Raw genomic sequence first — 8540 nt, forward strand, 5'->3', positions numbered from 1 at the left:
TCACTTCTCCATAATCTCTTTATGTGCCTCCAACCTTTTCCTTCCCACCCCTCTGAGGTGGATACTAGTATCATGCCCATTTTATGGATGAGGGAACTGAGGCACAAGATCACACAGCTGGTGCAAGGCTGAGCCAAGATGGAAGACCGGCCCCTGACTCAAGGATTCTGTCTTCCCTATAGTGTAGTGCTGCCTGGTTCTAGAACATCCGTCATTTTGGAAGATAGGTTTCCATATGCCCACAGTCCAAGTCTCTTCCCAGCCCCTACACAGGGCCACGCAGGCAGACACTCTTTTTTGATTCCCGCTACAAGGTTGCCCCAAATCCCTGTCAGGTCTCCCCTGTTGACAAGCTGAGGAGGATAGCATGGGAACCTCAGAATTTCTTTCTTCTTCCCATCCTAAGGCCCAGGGAAGAGTCAGTTGGAATCTACCTCCTCTGGGCTTACTTCCTTTAACCTGGGCCACACGGGGGTCCTGCTGGGCCCATGGCGAGGAGAGTACCCCACAAGCTGGAGGGGCACCAAAGTCCCTCTTCCTATAGCTGTTGGTGGGTGCAGGGCCTTTTGAATCTGGTTCTCCTTCCACAGACAGTTCTACTCTCTAGTAATGTTTTTAAATTTTGCATCTTATAGACACAATTTTGTCCTTCATCAGAGCTCCCTTATAGAGTGGGAGTGCAGGGTGGGAAAGAGGCCTTGACCTCTTCCCCTAAAGGTTAGAGGGTCTGACCCAACACAAAGCAACATGCATTTGGACTTAGTTTTCATTTCAACAGAGAGGTGATGATTTTCCAAAGTGACATATAATCATTAGCCTCCTAGTTGGATTGGAAAATGGATCTCTCTTTGCAGCTTCTGTGCTCAAACCACTTCATCACACTGTTGTCTTCTGGTCATTTCAATTAGAGTGCAGACTGTCTAGCAGAGTATCACATCCCCAATAACATGGTGGCTGGAATAAGCACAGGGAGACAAGAAGGAATGATGTGAATCATACTCTGTTTCCTGGAATACCCAGTTTGCATGTCTGTGGGTGACTGAGGCTGGTCTGCCACTCAACGTCTACTTAATGTGTTCTGATCTTCTGGGATACAGACTTCTGTAACAGAGGGGGTAAAAAATCGGCATTCTTAGCCACTAGGACACCATTTGACTGCAATATTGCTTCAGGGCCCAAAGACTTGCCCCTTGCCAGTGAACTAAAATACATCTCTCCAGAAGATCTGGTTTGCTTCTAAGAAGAACCTCATATTACTGAACATTGAGCCTCGATTGTCAATTTTGTGGGAACCAGAGAACGAAATGTTATGATTCTTTGTCTACTTCCACTGAGTGTGTATTGCATGTAGTGCAAAAGTTCAAAACCAGAACATTCCATTTGCACACTCTTCTAGCTGCATAGTCCTGTGGGAGACTTGGCAGAGGAAAACTACAGCTTAGTACCAGCTTCTGCTCTTAAAGGATTCAGGTCTTCTGCCTTGGACCTAATGGCTTCTATGACAAGGAAAATGAAACAGGAAAATGTTAGTTGACGATCATGGAGCCTACTGATCCTGGTAAAAAATTATTGAGATGAATTGAGGATCAGGCCAGTTTAAGAGAAGGGAGAGGTGCCTTCCCGCTGAAGTTAGCAGAGCGTGTTGTGAGCACAGCACATTTTCTGCATCATATTGACGGCTACTGCTTTGTATCCCATGGATTCCCAGTAAAAGTTGATAATTGAAATGGACGTAAAAGGCTGTGCCACATAAATTTTAAAAAGCGGTTAATTCAATATGAAATGGAAATACTTTCAAACTAAAGAGAGAACATAAAACGTGTTTAAATACGTCAGATAAAATAGATAATTTCCAGTAAACATTAGGGAGCAATAATAAAAGAAAAACAAGATGAGGGAACTATTTGAATGAAGTCATAGATGTTCTGTGAAGCACTATGTTATGCAGATGATGACACTGGACTTGATGGGCCAAAACTAATATCAATAAATTTGATCAAGGGTAAATGTAAAGGCCTTTGATTTGTCAGATAAAAATCAGCGTCAGAGGTCCAGGTGGGGGTGACTTAGCTTGGCCCTTAGGTGTCAAATAGGCTGCACCTGTGTGTGAGCTGTCAGTGGCTGACAGGAGATTGTGTTGAGAAGGAATCTGAGGACACTTCTGGCTTCCAGGGAACAATGTGCCCCAGTACGTAGCATGGTCTGACGTAGATGCACAGGGTTACACAAGCAGTGAATAGCATCGCATTTTAGTAGATTACAAGTTCTGAACGTGTCAACAGTAGAATGTGACTGCCTCTCATCACTAGACTTTGTTAGAGGAAGTACAATGTCAGGAGGAAGGGAGGTGACACATTGCAGGGTACTGCGCTCAGGACTGGGTATTGCACTTCTGAGGGATGTGGATGGGCTCACTAGAGTGTGTCGGAGGAGGGCACCCGGATGGTAAAGAGATTTGAAACCATGTCAAATGAAGAATTAAAGTACTAGGGCTGTTTGGATATGAACAAGATTAAGAGGGTCGCTGTGAAAGATGACGTGAGTGGAGCCATATTAAAATAGAGCCGGTGCAGCCATTTGGGAGGAACTGCTCTGCACCTCTTGTTTTCTTTATCTTCCAAACTGGACCAAACCACCAACATTCCAAGAAGTCAGTAAGGACGAGAATATCCTGTTTGCAAGGACAGGCGAAACTGGACTTTGCTGATGACCGAATCGCTAACCAATCCATGAGGTGCCAGTCTAGCCTTTTGCCTGATAACTGAATCTTCAGCCCATCTATGAAGTACAAGCCTAGCCTTACCTCATCCAGCACCAGCGAACTCTTCTTTAACACAACTCACCTCATCTTCCTCCCTTTTTCCCATTAAAAACCCCCTTTCCTGTAATCGGGACACTATTTTGGTTTCTACCTGAATCTGTGCTCCCTGAATTATGATTCTTTGATCCCAAATAAATGCTTTGCCCTTTAAATTGGTTTCTGTTCTTGTAGATTGACAGCCACTTACTGCCGTGATATGTAACTGTTATGCTGAAGAAGAATTAGGTTTATTCACAGGGCAGAAATAAGACCAGTGAGTTGAAGTCGTAAGGAGTCAGATTTCCACTTAATTTAAGGAAGGATTCCTTAGCAGTTCAAGTCTTTTGCAAGTGAAACCCTTCCGAGTGAAACAGCGAGGCCCCTGCTGGTGGAGGTGTATTAGCAGCGACTAGATGACCTGGATTGCCAATTTTGCGAGAATGTTATAGAACAAACTAAAAGTTTGAATGCAAGGATGTTGAAGATTCCTCTGACTTTAAGATTCCCTGCCCCAGAGACAAGGGAGACAAAGGGAATCGAGGGTTAAAGGGAAAGGCTGCCTCACCCTGAGCTTCCTCCCCGGTGAGCCTGCTTCCCACCTGGCAGCTGACGAGCTGGTCTAATTCTATCATTCAGGCCCCAGAGGCCTCTGAACTCACCCTATTATCCGAAAGCCCAGCCCGGTTTGGGACTGTCTGCTTTTTTAAGCGGCAGTGTTGCTTATCTCAGTCACTGCCCGGTTTTAGTCTCTTTAGATGCCTCATCTCCAGCCCCAGGCCTACTCTGACCCTGACTGCAAGTTTCGCTGATGGCCCCGAGCTTTGCCAGGAGATGGGCAGGTCAGGACAATGCAGTAGAAGATGGCAAAGTACGGACTGTTTGCTATTACAATTAGGTGAACTATTATTTGGCTTAAAAAAGAAAGTACATCCAAGGTAATAATTAATGGGTCATTTCTAACGTGAAAAGTGATTTCTAATAATGTCTCCAGCCTTGACTTTGTCAACATTTTAATCAAAGACTTGGATGACTATAAATAAAGCTTACTTACCAAATTAGTGGATAACATAAAGTTGAAGGAGATTACAAATATATGGGATCAAAATTCCAAAAGACCACATTGTCTGGCTAGAATAATAAATCAGATCTAAGAAACAGAAATGTAAAGGGGATTAATATGAAGTTCTACACTGGAATCTGAAAACCCAGCTGGACAAATTCGCATGGAGAGACTCATACATTGGCAGCTACCTTGAATAATTTGGAACAGTATGGTCTAATAGAATAATATGTAATTTTACATTTTCAAGTAGGTCTATTAACTGAAGTAAAAAGAAGCAGATAAAATTAGTTTTAATAATATATTTTATTGAGCTCAATTTATCTAAAATATTATCATTTCAACATGTAATCCATATAAAAATTATTGAGATATTTACATTTTTTATATGAAATCCAGTGTGTATTTTACACTCAGAGCACATCTTAATCTGGAAGCTACATTTTCATTGGAAATAGTTAATCTGTACTTAGATTTCATAAAATGTACAGTTAAAATAGTAGGTTCACATACCAAGTTTCAAACATATTTAAAGAACTTCCAAAGACTGAACTGCGTACCTGTTTTTCAACTTAAAATTTAAGTTATACAAATTAAAATAATTTAGTTCCTCAGACACACTGGCCACATAGCAAATGCTCAGTAGCCACATATGGCTGGTGGCTGCCATATTGGACCACGTGGCTCTAGAAGTTTTAGTCGGCTAGAGTTGTTTAGGAGTCTATAGTGTAATGTGGCTATTAATAATGTGAAATAATAAAGGTGCAGGATTTGGAACAAGGAAGTTGACAGTTTCATTCTTTTCCACTTTCGTTGGATTTATGTGGAGCATTTCATTCACATCCAGGTAGCAGGATTAAAAGGAATATAGACAGGCAGGGTGTGTGTGTATGCGTATGAGGATATGAAGTGGGGTCATGACCACAGCTTCCGCATACATGGAGAGTTGGCCAGTGAGGGGAGACTTACCTGAGAATGTCAGATTAGTGCCAGCGTGGCAACTCAGCATTAAGAACATTCCAGTGGTCATACGGGCTCTCCTGTGCATTAGTGAACTGACGACCCCTGGAGGGCAACAATCTTTTGGGGGAGTTGTGGTAGCGGATTTTCAAGAAGGAATGGCTTTGTGAGCTGGATCACCGTCAGAGGCCCTTTCAACTTTGATTGAACAAATTCCTCTCTTTTTCTTAGGGACCATTCAGGATTCTTTTTGGGGGGGAACAAAATAAAATTTCTGAGTTAGAAGGGACTTGAGAGGTTGTCTAGATTACCCGTCTCGTTTTCTAGATGACAAACAGGGACCCCCAGAGGTTAGGTGGTGCTCAGGGTCATATGGCTGTTTGGGCTTGGAGGCATCTGGAAGTGCCCAGGTTATATCCTCTCCAGGTGAACATAAGCATTGTTGAAAGGAAGAATTTTTAGGTGGAGGCACAGGGAGCAAAGCTATCCTTACTGCTTTCTTTCCCGCTTAGAATAAAAGGAGAGTTATCAAGTTTGATGCGTGCTAAATGCCTGTGCTGATTCCTGAAAGGTGAAGGCTGGGTTCCTTTAGCTAAAACCAGTGGGTTGGCGCCACCTACAGGATTTATGGAAAAGAGACGCGCAGCATTTTCCTATGAGGGCACTTAACTTTCAGCACAAAAGTCGGATTTATTTAAGGCCATCTGAAAATTACTATTATTAATATTCAAAAGAGGCTGCTAACTAGTGCTTTTGCTTAGGGAAAAAGTATAGCCAGATAAATCAGAGGTTTAGGAGTATCAGAGAGGGCTGTGTGCCTCTGGGATGCGTCGTTGGGACCATCTTAACAAAAATCTTTCCCTTCTCCCCCAAAGACCCACCATTTACCAAGGCTTTGCTCCTTAGGCTCTTAAAAACTTTGCCCATCAAAGCCTTGTCTTTTAATAAAATACAGTTACTAGGGAGTGTTACACTTGAGAGAGGCAGAAGGGAGTAATGAGAACAACATAGGCTTTTGACTTCCGCAGACTTAGGTTCAGCTCCAACTATGGTGACATCGACGGGTGACCACTGGGCTCAGCTTTTCATCTGCAAGAACAATAATGTCTGCCTCGTACGGTTGTCGTGAGGATTAAAGACACGCAAGGCCCTAGTATCAAGTCTGGAAGTTCTACAAGACTAACTGTAATGACTTTTTTTTTTTTTTTTTGAGGAAGATCAGCCCTGAGCTAACATCCATGCCAATCCTCCTCTTTTTGCTGAGGAAGACCGGCTCTGAGCTAACATCTATTGCCAATCCTCCTCCTTTTTTTCCGCAAAGCCCCAGTAGATAGTTGTATGTCATAGCTGCACATCCTTCCAGTTGCTGTATGTGGGACGCGGCCTCAGCATGGCCGGACAAGCGGTGCGTTGGTGCGCACCCGCGATCTGAACCCGGGCCACCAGTAGCGCAGGGCGCACTTAACCGCTAAGCCACAGGGCCGGCCCCTGTAATGACTTTTTAATCAGTTCTGACCTCACAGGGCGTTTTGATATCTATGATGATAGGAACTTTGTAGTTCTCTGCAGACTCCCTAGAACAACAGCTGGGTGAGCCGGGGGTGCCCTGGCAAGCCCCCGACCACAAATATTTTCTCCATTATTCTCCTCAGCTCCGTGCGAACTTTCCTTTTCTGCTCTTACCTATTTGTGCCTTTCTGATAGCGTTGGCCATGTTCTGACTTTCAGAATATGGTAGTTGGTGTATTCGTCTGAACTCCACTTTTAGATTATAAATTCATTGTGGACAGAGACTGCATTTTACACGTTTCAAGTCGCCCCAGCATCTGGCATCTTGCTTGCTCATAAAAGGCACTTAAAATGAGATTATTGAGTGAATGTACAAAGCACAGGAAGACCCTATCATAGGACATATCGGGGGAAATTATTAATAAAACAGGCCTTAATTGCTGGAAATATTTTACCTCTTTTTGATGACTGTTCTAGGGGGTGACTCGTTTGGAAGGGCTGCGAAAGCCCCAAGTATTTCTATGGGCGATTCCAGTCCATCCCCCCTTCCATGTAAATACACCTTCAAATCCCTCCCCCTTTCCACCCAGGATGTTGCCCCGAGTGCCTTCTGTATAAAAGTTCTGGATCTGGGTGGGCAACCAGCTTGTGCCTTCTCGGGATTTTCCTCTACGAAGTGGACCACTTTGCTCTTCTTTCCACCTATACCAGAGCGCCCTCTGCTGGAAATACCCAGAGGTAATTCGCAAGACTCCACTTCCAGAATTGACACTTGCCTCCTCCTGTGCTGGGAAAGATGACCCTTTTTCTCTCAGCATGGGGGCAAGATGGTGTTTCGACTTTCTTTTTCTTTTTCCTCATCCCTCCCCTCAGCCAGGACCGAACTCTTTCACGGAAGCGAGCATTTCCGGTCGTGGAGTGGCCGTGAGCCAGGGAGAGCGGCTCTGCTCTGCTTCAGTCTGTCCCGCCGCGAGCTCAGCTCAGGTTCCCACGGTGCTAAGCTCCCTGACCTTGTTCAGGGTGAAAGGGCGCTGCGCAGCTGGCTGAGCCCTTCAGAAGTGCACCTGGAAACTCTAAACGTATTTGCCTTGAGATGGTGAATTAATTAAGATGCAGCACGGGGTTAGAACGCAGCATCGATGCAGCGAATTCGAATTCAGTTTAGAAGGGGGCATAATACTGGCTCCGGGTTTTCCCGCAGCCAGCATGAGGAGGAAAGCATGATCAGACACGACCGTGTGGCGAAGAACAATGAGGGTCGCTCCGCACACCTCAACCAACAACAAAGCTGTACTAACAGGTGCACACTCGGGTGTGAGACCCGCTTACTAGCCCGAGTTTCACGCCTCACCCCAGCTTTACAGTGGTTGTGAGGTAAACTTGAGGCCCGTCTGACTTGTCTGTTTTGAACCGTTGAAAATGCGAAGATCAAAACTGCAAATGCCAAGGGTCTGCTGTTCTTGGTTTATATCTAAAAATAAACCAGCTGCACCGGAGAAGTACAACTATTCCTGGGGCCGAAACAAAGAAAAAGTTCTACTGACCTGTAGAGAATATTGTATTATGTAGTGAACGATATCCTCAACAATGTTCTTACAATGAATATGCATGTCCTATGGTTATTTCTGTTAATATTGCCTCATTGTAGGCTGAGGGCATGCTACTGAAGCACAACTTACTAGAAATAATTTGAGGGTGGGGTGGGGCTGTGTTTGGTATATAAGAAGAATTCGGTCCAAAATACACACCAGGAAGAATATTCTGGCAAAGTGGCAAGTCACTGGCATTTGCCTGAGTACATTTTCTTCCATAGCAAACCTTCCAAGCTGGTTGAAGATACTATTTTCAGCAATGGATTATCCTCCGTCCTAGTTGTTAAATGATCATTTTTATTTCTTAATACTCAGCAAAAACCCCATCTCACCACAATTAATGAACACAGGATCTTTCTGACCTTGAGCAGAACATTAGATTATTTAAATTGAAATGTAGAAGACTGAGAGAATCCATCATCTTGCAGTGCAATGCAATGCAGAAAACTTGTTAGCCAAGGATTTAATAACTCCGAGCTACTGTGTAGCATCGCTTCTCTGTCAGTTTTCATCATTAGATCAATTATATATCATGTAATGCTGGGCAAAACACATGGAAGGTTGTATTGATTTAGCCCAGACAAGATAATTTGTCCAGGCTCATATTTTCAAAAATTAT

The sequence above is a fragment of the Ceratotherium simum genome, chromosome 31 (assembly GCF_057802395.1).
Source record: "Ceratotherium simum simum isolate JZ-2026a chromosome 31, ASM5780239v1, whole genome shotgun sequence".
NCBI lineage: Eukaryota > Metazoa > Chordata > Mammalia > Perissodactyla > Rhinocerotidae > Ceratotherium > Ceratotherium simum.